Here is a 13,076-nt window from a genome sequence, read left to right on the forward strand (position 1 = left end):
ATGAGGTGTCCATCAAGAGTTCATGTGTGAGACAAGGCAAGAAAGTTCAGAGGTAAATGATTGGGTCATGAAGACCTTAAGCTGATCAATACATTCATCTGCTGGTAACTGTAGGAAGGTAGGGTGTCTGGGTGTCGCTGGAGGTGGTAGTTCACTGGGGTATATATTCCGTTCCCTGATGAATAGAGCTTTCTTTCTCTGCTTCCTGATTACCAGGTCCTGATCTGCTTTCCTCTCTATCATGCCCTCTGTCATGTTGTTCTGCTTCACTTCCGGCCCAGAACAACTGGATCCAGTCATATATGGATTGAGATCTCTGAAACTGGGAGTACCAAATAAGCTTTTCCGCCTCTAAAATTGTTCTCATCAGGTCTTTTGGTCACAGCAGCAAAGAATCTGACTAGAACAGATGGATAGGAGAAATTGGTTATAAAAGCACAAAACTACAAATTCAAAGAAGTCCTCATTTCAAAAGTGAAAAGAAGAAATACAGTTGAATCCCAATAATTTAAGATTAGGAAGGAAAGTGAAAAGGCAATGAATTCCAACTCATTTGTGGTGAAGCCATATTATATTTCAACCCAGTTAACTGTTTAAGTGATTTTTCGCATTGCTCTTTAATTAAGACAGCCACCAGGGGGTAAACTAGCCTTGAGTTCCCATTGCTCTGTGACCTGAGCCAAGTTTGTTAAGTGTTTTGGAGTTTACTAGCCCAATCTGGAACAATCATGACCTCTCAGATCAAAGGGTATGGTAAGAATATAACAAATGTTAAAAAATGCATTAAAAGCTCCAGATTACTATACAAATGAAGGATCATAGTGTGGCCTCTTAAGTTTCACTTACTTTAGAGCAGATGAGCAGAGCAGGAAAATCCAGGGCTCCCTTGTGTTATTGACAAAGTGCACAAACACGCTTAACGGAGAAAACAATGAGTACACTGCAGTAGAGCACAGTATTTTATGAGATTTTCTAACTCCTCTTCTTGGTTTAGACTGAGAAGGCTAGAGAGTGGGTGATCTTGTTACTCAATCTATAAAGAGGTCTTGGGCCATCTGTGCAGGGCTTATCAATTATGCAACAGTAGCCCCTCACCAAAAGCCAACATCCACTGACAGAATGATGAGGAGGGACTTATATGGAAAGAGTAATAGGCTGACAAGTGCTTCCTCAGAGCCTTAAGCCAAGCGTGAGTGTGTGGGTACCTCTGGTGAGGTGAGGAAGATAGGTACAGTGGCTTTCAAGACCTGCTTCTCACCTTAGAATATCTACAGTGTGGAAGTTTTCTGGAAGTATCCCTTATTGAACAAGGAGAGAGGACCATACTTTCAGGATTTGGGGAAAAGCATCAAGGAATCCCCATGCATCAGAATGGACATGAGGGTAAATACCAACTGCCACTAGAGACCACACATGGTTCCCACTAGAGACCCCCAGGGTACCACAAGCAAAGAGCCTTGTAATCTTTGTTCCACCATTTTAACTTCCATCTGATCCCATACTACTCATTCTATAAGTGACTGAAAATTACATATGTTCCCCAAAGAGTAGACACCTTTGTGAAAAAATGAATGCCTTCTGAATTCAACTACTAATGATTTTAGAATTAGCCAAGGGGTTAGCCACTCCACATCGTAGTGAGAAAGAGATGCTGCAATGTGGAGCGGCTAACCCATTTCTCAGATCCTACCTTCAGTAAGTCTTAACAGAATGCCAGGTGCGCTCCCAAATACACAAATGTTGGACATTTGAATTTTTATTTTAGTGATTATCTTAGAGATTTTAAAATGAAGTCTTGACTTTACTGTCCACCTTCATTTAATACCTTTACCCTGCAGTCCTCACACCAGTTTAAATTTATCCTTTTGACTTTTGTTGTTATTTTTGCCATACGTTGTATCTCTTTATTTACTTATGATAAATCTGTCATAAACTCCACAAGACTATTATTTTAAGCAGTCAATATTTGTTTATATTTATCTACATCTTTACTTTCCTCCTGTACATCCGTGCTTTCCATATAGGATTATAGTCCTCTCACTTGAAGAACTTGTTTAAATATTTCCTTTATTATAGATCTACTAAAAATAATTCTCCCAGTTTCTGTCTGAAAATGTCTTTATTTCACTTTTATTTGTTAATCATATTTACCTTGATATATTCTATTGTGTTCTAGTTTCTACCATTTGTATTAAAAACTCAGCTGTAAGTTTTTTTCTACCATTAATGTACAAAAGTCAGCTGTAAGTTTTATTGTTGCTCTTTTGGAAATAATGTGTTTTTCCTATTCTTTAACTGCTTTTAAGATTTATTCCTTTGTTTTAGCAGTTTGGCCCTGATACAATTAATATTTAAACAAATACAAGTATAGTTCTTGTATTTGCTTAAATATTATTTCTGGAACTCACATACTAATCTGGTTCACCAGATTCCATATGTATTTTAGGCTCATTTCTGTGTTTCATTCTTTATTTTTTCCTTCTAATGATCTGACTGCTACATTTCTAACCTTTGACTCTTAATTGTTTCTTTAACCCCATTTATTAGTCTTTATTTAAATATTGTATATTTTAATTCTAGAATTTACATTTGGTTTATTAAAGCCACATCTCTTCTTCCTGTTTCTTTTTTCATAAAATCCAATTCTCCATCTTCTCTTCCATTTTCTTGGTTATCAGGGTTATTTTAAAGTTCGGATATAACAACTCTAACATTTGTATCACCCATGGAAATACTTTGTTCTTTCATACGCAGCCCTGTTGTTTTATTTTTATGACAAGTAGTTTTGTATAAAATGCCAAAAATTCTTATGAAAAATTATCAGCATTAAATGATATCTTCTACTTCCAAAGAAGGTACATTTCCTCGGTAGGTATAAAGAGTACAAGTAGGACTCCTTAGTCCTTTTAAGGGTTGTTTTTGATGTGAGGCTACTCTGTTTCAATTCTAGTTTTTACTCCTATGCTGTGGCTTTTCTGGGATTTCTACTGAAAAGCACGGTGTGTTTGCCAGAGTTGATCCACAATGGCAGCAGGAGGACTTCAGCCTCAGCCTGTAGTATTTACACAGTGACTAAAATATCTTCTCAGCAATTTAGACTTAAAGTTGCTGTCTGTGGCCAGGCTGCTTGGAGATTCCCTCTTCATAATTCCAATGAGTGTGTGTGAGCAGACTTTTTAGCTCAATTCATAGTGGTTTTCTCCCTTCAAAGATTTTGCCTCTCCAGCCCTGTCTGCTGCAACAGTTGGAATTCAGACCTCTGTTGCTTCGTCCAGTGGAACTGCTTAGTCTTCCCCTGAAATTTAATCCTCCTCTGCTAAAACAGATGATGCTTTTAGGGAAAAATAACCTAGGAGTGCATGGAATCCATACCTCAGTTCTTCCTTCCTCTCTGAAGCCAAAGCTCCATGTCCTTTCTGTGTTGGTTACTCCCAAATGCCTTCAAACTGTTGTTTTATTTATCTTCTCCAACTTTCATAACTGTTTTCAGTGGGAAAATTAAATCAATATGGCCACTCAGTTATGGCTGGCAGCAGCTGTCTTGAAACAGAGGCATATGAAAGCAGAAAAGGAAAGTCTGTCAGGAGTCTGGGGGAAAAGTCAAGTTACAAGCTGGTAGGAAGGATTCTTGGATGGTAGCAACTAATGCCAGTGTCACCGACCCTGATCTTAGCTGAGCATAATAAGTGAAGGCAAATATTTCAATTAAGGTGGGAACCTATTATCAACATACGAATTGGAGATTGACTGAAAGAAGCCAAGCCATATTAGGAAAAAAGAAAGGACTTATGAGAGGTAGATTGTGAGGAAAGAGATAAGAGTGGGGGATGCAGATAGTTGTCCCTCAGAATCCAAAGGACAATAGTTCCAGGACTCCCATCTACAGATGCTGAAGTTTCTTATATAAAATGATGTAGTGTTGGCAGATATCCTCTTGTATACTGTAATCATCTCTAGAGTGCTGACAATATCTAATGCAATGTAAATGCTGCACAAATAGTTGTTACACAGTGTTGTGTAGGGAATAATGGCAAGAAAAAAGTCTGTATATGTTCAATACATTTTTTTTACTATGGACTGAACCCAGGGGGGGCTTGATCTCCAAGCCACATCCCCAGCCCTTTTATATTTTATTTAAATATAGGATCTCACTGAGTTGCTTAGGGCCTCGCTAAATTGCTGAAGCTGACTTTGAACTCATGATCCTCCTGCCTCAGCCTCCTGAGCCGCTGGGATTATAGGTGTGTGCCACTGCATCTGGCACAATACAGTTTTTTCTTTGAATATTTTTGATCCAAGGTAAATGGAATCCATCGCCGGAGTCTGGCTGCAGCAAAATAACCAGGGGGTGATGAGCAACTTGTGTACATTGATACAGCAGGAGTGGGAGCCGTTTATTGTAGGACCGGAGGGGTATATATACATTCCACACAGCTTATCTTAATTAACATAAACTAGATACAGCAGTCAACCAATAAGGAATCTCCACACTTAATGGCTCGCTGGCGTTACTTCACAAACCACTCCCTCTGCAAAATGCCAGGCACCATCCTGACTTGTTTACAGACTCTAACAATCCATGGATGAAGAATCTGCAGGAAAAGGCTGATTGAACCACACTTTTGTAATAGAAACTAGGAAGAGAAAAGTTTTCCAGACAGAAGTCAGGGTATTATTAAAAAGAGTAAGAAATGTGTCCTTAATATTTGTGAGAGTAGCTTCACTAAACCTCTTCTAGATGCAAATAACAGAAGCAAATTTTTAACTAATGCAAGCAAAAACCTAGAATCATTTAATAGAGAATAGAACCAAAAACTTAAATGCTGATTAAAGAAAACAAAAGCCCAAGAAGCTTCTGTGTGAGTGTGTGTGTTTGTATATTTTTACTTTTGAGTAACTTTCAGAGATGACTGACAAGCATATTTAAGTCCAAATGTCAAACTTCATGGAGATAGACTCAGAGTGTCTGTGTGTGTGTGTGTGTGTGTGTGTGTGTGTGTGTGTGTGCTGGGGATTGAATCCAGGACTTTGTAGATACAAGGCAAGCACTCTACCAACTGAGCTATATCCCTAACCCCAGAGTGTTCCTGTGAGATTAAAGTGGATATGTTAGGGATAATTTTGTAGACATTTCCTATGTTGGTATAGGATACATTGTGTCCAAAGGAAGCACTGAGAACATACACATTCATATCATTCAATGATTCATTCAACAGACATTTACTAAGAAACCATTTTGTGTCAGACCCCTGCTAGAGGTTAAGGATAAAGTTATAAAGACAGCATAACTGAACATGTCTTCACAAAATTTACCACATAGTTGGGAATTCACAGGGTCCCTGTGTTACAGATTGTTTTCTAACCTGGGCACATTGTCTAGTGATTTCACTCTGTGTTCCTGCTAAATGTATCATTTCCCTCTTCAGGACCAGAATTTGATGTTTAGAAACTTCCAGTTTCTCCCCACACCTCTCTCCTAGCATATTGGAAGGCAATAATAGTAACTAGGCAAACTTATTTTGCATACACTATATACATGTTGTGCTTTACATGTAGAAATGCATTCATTTGTCACAAAAACCTCGTGATGTAAGTACTATTATTATCTCTAACTTACAAGTGAAAAACATTATTGCTTGCTGATTTTCCATTCCAAATTACATGTACTGCCTGGAACCAAGTAGAGAGTCTCCTTTGGAAAATAAATGCCTAAGATTTTGTTCCACCTGTAAGATCATACTCCCTAGGACACTAATTTTAATCATGAACCACCTTCTAAAATTGAATCATTATTCTTAAACTTATTTTTGCTCTCTTTGATTTATGGGGGATATTCCAGAATTTCTACATCTTAATCATCTGACTTCTGAAAAATCTTTAATGTTGGAAACTTTATGTAATTAAGTGCCCAAGCTTTCCAGGATTATAGAGTCACCATCCCCATGGAAAACTCAGATATCACCCTTAAATACTTGCAAGAATTCTTAAGAATTTATAATTCCCAATTCTCTTCACCAGTTATCCCCTTTGCTCTGGACAATTGCCATATTTTATTATTTCTTTTTCCCATTTTCCCACTTACTTATATATTCAGACCCCAAGTATTTAATAAAAGTGTATCCCAAATATCCTGACCACACAAGGGAAATGGAAGCAAAATAAAGTGCATAAGAACTTTTTGAGGCCATGTTTAGCTCAGTGGTAGAGTGCTTGCCTAGCATATGTGAGGCATTGGGTTTGATCCTCAGCACCACATAAAAATAAATAAATAAAATGAAGGCATTTTGTCCTTCTACAACTGAAAAAATAAAAGTTTTTTAAATGTAAGAAATCTTAAATTATAAGACCTCTCCTAAATCCTAGGACATATCCAAATATTTTCAGGATTTGCCAAAAATTATGAGCTCAAGTAGGTAAACTCTTTTGAAAATTTTCTTCTCCAAAATAAAGATGCAGGATCTTATTTGCCAACTGACCCAAATTTTACCATTTCCAAAGTGATATGTCATTTAGTCAAGGGGCCCATGGCAGTACTTTCCCCGAAGCTTACAGAAGGATTAAGAACACAGCCTCTTGCAAAAATGAGAAATGGCACAAGTGTTGAGGTTATAGTTTTTCTTTAGAGCCCATGCTAATTTCTTAGGCAATGGCTGCAAGATGAAGTCACTTCATTGCTTCTCACCATTACTTCTGCCATTGTTATAAGAGGAAAGGTTTTCTTACATGCAATAACCTTTCACCGTGGGCAGAGGAATTGGAAAAGGATATTTCTTCCTTCCAAAGCTAATGCTTCCCCCCCCCTCTGTAATTTTTTTAGATTAGATTATCATCCGGTAAATATAGAAGGGAGACATGGAAATTATTTACATGATAAAAGACTTCAGAACTTTAGTGGAATGGATAGCTTCACACAATGCCATTTTAGTCGTGATTTATTTCACTCTACAGACTTTCCAAGAATGTCCCCATCTCTAAAGAAACAATCCTTTGGTGCCTCCATGTTTTGGCAGAAGAGCTTCATCTCTCACTGTTGCACTTATTATTTGGATCTCCCTTCCCTTTCCTTTAGAGCCTGATCCCACAGCTAATCATTGTAGCTTGCAGTATTTTTCCTCCAAATTTTTCTGGAAGCATAATGCCTCCTTTGGTTACGGTTTTAGCTGCACTCCTTCCAACCAATACATGTTCAAAGAGTGAAAGAACTTGCCAAATGCTCATCCTTTCTTGACTCTCCTCACCACTGCAAGGAGACACCTATGTTGATAATTTTTAACAGGCATTTATGTTTCATTTCACAATATGATGGATGAAGTGATACGAGTTATATATGCACATCAAAGATGTTAGATAGCAGTAAAAGTTCTATAAGAAATTTGAGAATTTTCTTAGAAGCCAGAAAAGATAAGAAAGTCTGAATCCATAGGGATAGGTAAGGGATGACTGATCCTGGCCCCTGAGATGTTTGCTGATTTCTGGTGGCCTGAAGTTAGACTTTTTATTTACCAAGTGGGGAATGGAAGACAAATCTTAACAAGCAGGTTATTGAAGTTTCTCCCATGAACTGGGACAATAAACCTATCCAGACAAACAGTGGAATGCATGCACTAAAGTTTTTTTTAAAAAGAAGTAAAACTCTAAAAATATCATCATCTTTCTGCATCTTTTCCCTTCCTCTGCCTTTCTAATTAATCTCAGCACAAGTTCTTCACCCATTGGCTCCTGCCCCCACCCCCACCTCCACCCCGGCAAAAAAAGCAGCCCAAGCTAAAGTATTTTGACTGAGATTAAAAAGTAGCTTGTCCTTGTCTGGTAGAAGCCTGATCATTTGATAGGCCTTCTGGAGCCTGCACTGCCCCAGCTTCTCCTCCTTGCTACAAATTCAAGCTGCCCAGCACACCTTTATTGCTCTGAACTCAGCTATCCCTCCCTAGTCCAGACCCCCAGCCCAGAACTCTTAATATTTACTCTACCTAACAGTGCTCCCTGACTCTAAAACTGGAGACTTTCTGTGATACTTATGGTAGTTCTTTTCAAAGTGGATTAACAAAATGAAACAGTATGGGGATCTATGCCCCAGATAAACTCATGTGCTATTCGGAATTCTTTAAATTGCAAGTGACAGGAACTCAGTTTGGAGTAGCTTAGGAATGAGAGAAGTTACTGGAAAGAAGATTTGGCAGAAGGAGAAGACCGCTCTGATGGATCTCAGGATATATGGAAAGAGGAACCTCAATGCCAAGGAGATTTTCTTCTACTACTGCTTCTACTACACACACCTGCACATGAATGCACACTGTTGTGGTTTAGATCTGGAATGTGCCCCCAAAGGCTCATGTGTTGGTGGCTTGGTCCCCAGTGCAGAAATGTTCAGAGGTGAGGCTTCTGGGAAGTGACTGGATGATGAGGGCTCTTGACCTGATCAGTGGATTAATAATTTGATAAACATTATTGGAAGGTGAAGAAGATGTCAGGAGATGGGACCTGGTTAAAGGAAGGTCACTGTGAGAAAGCCCTGCTAGGGTAGATCTTGCAAGGGCCCCTTCCTCTCTTTCCCGATCTCTCTACTTTGTGACTGCCATGAGCTGAGCACCTTTCTTCCACCATGCCCTTCACCCTGATGTTTGTGCTAGTCAAGCACAGACTGAAAGCTCCTCCAAAGCCAGGAGACAAATATTTCCTCTTTCAAGTTGTTTTTCTCATGTATTTTGTCCCAGTTTTGAAAAGCTGAATCCTCTCTCTCTCTCTCTCTCTCTCTCTCTCTCTCTCTCTCTCTCTCTCTCTCACACACACACACACACACACACACACACACACACACACCCCTCTGCTTCTCTGCTTCTCTGTGTGTCACCTCTGCTCTCTCCTCCTGGGAACTGCCTTCTTTTGCTCAACAGTGACCACGGTCACTCTTGGCTTCCAGACTTGTATGTTTACAGATTGCCCACCTTCTCCATTTCCCTAGAGGAACTGCCATTGTTCCCTTAGTTTCAAATATAAATACTCCAAGCCCCCAACAAAAACAACTCTCAGAAGACTCAGGGAGGTAAAAATCTCTCAGAAGATTCAGGTTCCAAGTTCCTCCCAAAAGAACATTATTAAAAGAACATTTCTTAGCAGAAAAAGATACGGGTGGAGAAGGGATGGATTCAAGCAAATAAAACAGTAGCTATTCACTTTGATACTCAGAATATATTTCCTGTCTGATTATCACACAGTTCCTGAGTACTAACTGCCTGCTGGATTTCCCATCACTATATTCACACCCCTACCCCCACCCCTACAGAATCTGGCTTATAATTAGGCTTGTAAATCTTTAGATTCCAGTTGAACCCTTGGCTACTTCTCCAAAGCCTGATGCAGTCTCTACAGCACTGCTTCTCTCAGGGGTGTGTGTGTGTGTGTGTGTGTGTGTGTGTGTGTGTGTGTGTTCTGGAAGATCCTATCTCGGCTCTATCTTGGATCCTATTCTGAAAAACTCACCTACCTAAGACATCTTCTTGAAACACTATTTCTTATCACTGAATCACCAGAAGATCACATTAAAAGTTGGTGTGATGTTCTTCAGTGGCAGTAATAACAGTTGCTTTTTACTGAGTTACTGTTCCATGGCAGATGACTTAGGGAGGTGAGCTCCTCAGAAGCAGACTCAAAACAAAGATCTGAGCACAAGTAATTGATTTGGAAAGTGATTCTAAGAAGGGTCATAAGCCATGGGGAAATGAGACAGAGAAGGGAAGGAAGCCTATTCAGGATGTGTTAATGTGCAAGGTACAGGTGTAGAATTGGGGCTGGATCCCACTGGGACCTCTGTGAGATGGTATGAAACACATCTCAGTGTTGTTCAACCCAAGAGTCAAGGAAGCTGGATATTCTCCAACTCCTCCCCATCACTGGTTAAATGCATCCCTGAGAGCATTAGCCTTCCATGCCAGCCTTCCCTCTGTGCAGAGAGCCTTGAGGCACAGATCCCTGCAGTGAGAAGCTATTGGCATATAAGAGAACATAAGGACCAATGGGATATGGATGATGTGTCACCAGGATCCTGATACCTTAGGCATTAGGCATTTGTTGCCTCTACTTTATGATGATGGTCTGAAAGGACAAGATAATAACCCAAAGGTCACAGAGCAAGCAATTGTCCAACCCAAGAGCCAAAAGTTGAATTCATATCTGCTTCTCACATTCGTCATTACTTTTCTTCTGTCATGCCTCTTTCCCCAATCAAAAGGGATATGCTGAGAGAGCAAATTTCAGGTTAGAGTTGACTTGGACAGAGGGAAGCCTAGGAGGGGAAGTGGTGATGGTAGCACAGAAAAAAAAAAAAAAAAGACTGTCACTGAGGTCCAGAGCCTGAAGGAGGAATAGGAAAAGCATCCCAGTCTCCAGTGTAGCTGGTACCAAATGCTGAGGATGTCTGAATAAAGGAACAAATGAATAACAGTCACAGATGCTTGGGCAAACTCAAGACATCTACATTATACTATGCTTGGTAACACTAAGGTGGATCAAATACAATGACATTTCTATAGCAATTCATTTATTTGGCAGAAACAACCAAATAAACCAAGAGTATATACACTGGCTTTTCACATTAACAAATATTGAAAATTTGTGTCAGTGTGTTTTAAAAGTCATTTTATTTGAAAATTTAAAAATCAGAAGTAAAAAATGGAGAGAATAGCTGAATAGTAGAGTTAATTTACATACACCCATCATCTACATTTAACATTGATTAAAATTTTTCCATATTTGTACCTTTCTATTGGTTGAGATAATTTCAGATATCATTATTTTATCCATAAGTACTTTCACAAGCATCTCTAAAAATACATTTTCTTAAAACAATATCATCATCATAACTAGTGGAATGAATAATTGCTCAATATTATCTCATACTAAACCACATTTAAATTACTCTAATTGCCTTAAAAGTTTCTCTTTCCTGGTGATTTGTATAAATAAGTGTCAGAAACAGGTCCACATATTGCATTTGTTTGTTAGGACTCCAGTTATTTAAACTTATAATTGCTTCCCCCATTCTTTTTATGCCATTGTCATTTAAGGAGACAAGATCAGTTTTCCTAGAGGCTGGGGATATACCTCACTGGGAATATAGCCTAGCATGCACAAGGTCCTGGGTTCAATCCCTAGTCCCACAAAAAAGTTGCCCTGTAGAATATGGAGAAACTTCCCAAATTATGACTATGTTATATCAACATGCTTTTATCACAGAGACATCCACTGACCTAGGCTTCTTGGTATAGCCACAGGAATCTCAGCCACATGTTCCTGCAGCCTTAGGCAAGCCCCAGGTTGATAGATGATAGCAGGAAGGACAGAACTGAAGTAGATGCAACTATAACTAAGACCTAGGTCTGTTTTGTTTACGTTTATGTCTGCATTGAGCACCTTTTGATTGGAGAAGCTCAAAAGAGATTTTCACAAGGACAGAGTCATGGCTGGAGTTTTGGGGGAAAGCTTGCTTCTCCACAATACAGTAATACAATTTTCATCTTTATTTGGAGTTTGAGAAATGCTACTTTTTAAGGTCCCAAGAGTCAATAAACTTAAGAGATACCAAAATGACTTAAAGATGCATCCATATCAGACATTTTAAAACACTCCCATAATTGGGGTTTCTAAGCTTCTAGGGAAATGACATAGTCTATTTTTCCAGAGGCTCAGCTCAGCCTCTCTGAATCTCAAGGAAAGGACTTTCCTGCCTTCAGGATACCACTCTGACTCCACTAGGTGTCCAGGTCCTCACTTACTTCTCAACAGGTTTATGTGCTCTGGTGTTGAGAGAGAGCCTGTCCAACATTGGTTACACATCATCCTTTGATAAGATGCTTGGTGTTAATGAGTTGAATGTCTCTCTGGACCCTGAGATACTAACACACTCTCAAAATCCCTGGTGAAAAAATCAGCATACTACAGTAACGCAGCCATCAATGTTTATAGTAGCTCCATTCACAATAGCTAAACTGCGGAAGCAATTTAGATGCCCTTCAATAGATGAATGGATAAAGAAACTGTGATATATATATATATATATACATATATATATATATATATATATATATAAACACACACACACACATACATACATACACACACACATTGGAATAGTACTCAGCATTAAAAGAGAATAAAATTATGGCATTTGCAGGTAAATGAAGTTAAAGAATATTATGCTAAGTGAAGTAAGCCAATTCCAAAAAAAAAAAAAAAAACCAAAGGCTGAATGTTCTCTCTGATAAGTAGATGCTAATCCTTAATGGGGGAACATGGGAAAAATGGAGGAGCTTTGATGGGGGAAAGGGGAGGGAGGGATGGGGAGGGTCCACAGGGGCAGGAAAGATGGTGGAATGAGGTGGACATCATTACCCTAGGTACGTGTATGACTGCACATATGGTGTGACACTACATTGCATTGTGTACAACCATAGAAAGGTAAAGCTGTGGTGTAATTGTGTACAATGAATCAAAATGCATTCTTCTGTCATATATACCTAATTAAATTTTTTTAAAAAATAAAAACAGGAACTAGTATGAAAGCATTACAAGCCCCTGAACTTGTACATCTTAATGTCCCTCTTGTTTAACAAAGGACATCCACCAAGTCCCCATCCTGATTGATCCAGCTGTATCTCACAGCTCTCTCTCTTGTCTCATGACTTGTTGCCTCTGGAGTGATGTTGCCAGGAGGTGAGGCCTCAGAGCTTGGGACCTGACTCACAGGCTTCTCTCCAACACCCCTAGTCTGGAGAAAGTCCCTTAGTCTAGAGTGTGAGGGTAAAACCCATTTTCCTTACTGCTTGCCTAACACATTGTGTCCACACCACTTAATTTCCCCTTTCCCTTCAGTGTTCTAATCCCCAATATGAACCACTCTCTAATTGCCAAAGTCTTTAAAAATTCTTTAAACTAAAACTAAAATTCTTTAAACTAATCTTCTTTCCTCAAAAATGGAGGAATTTACATTTTAATTCCTTTTAATGTAGAAAAAAAGGAAGAAAACATTTTCATGTGAAAATAAATCTGAAAAATCTCTGTCTATCCACACATTCATATAA

The sequence above is a fragment of the Urocitellus parryii genome, chromosome 7 (assembly GCF_045843805.1).
Source record: "Urocitellus parryii isolate mUroPar1 chromosome 7, mUroPar1.hap1, whole genome shotgun sequence".
In the NCBI taxonomy this organism is placed as follows: Eukaryota; Metazoa; Chordata; class Mammalia; order Rodentia; family Sciuridae; genus Urocitellus; species Urocitellus parryii.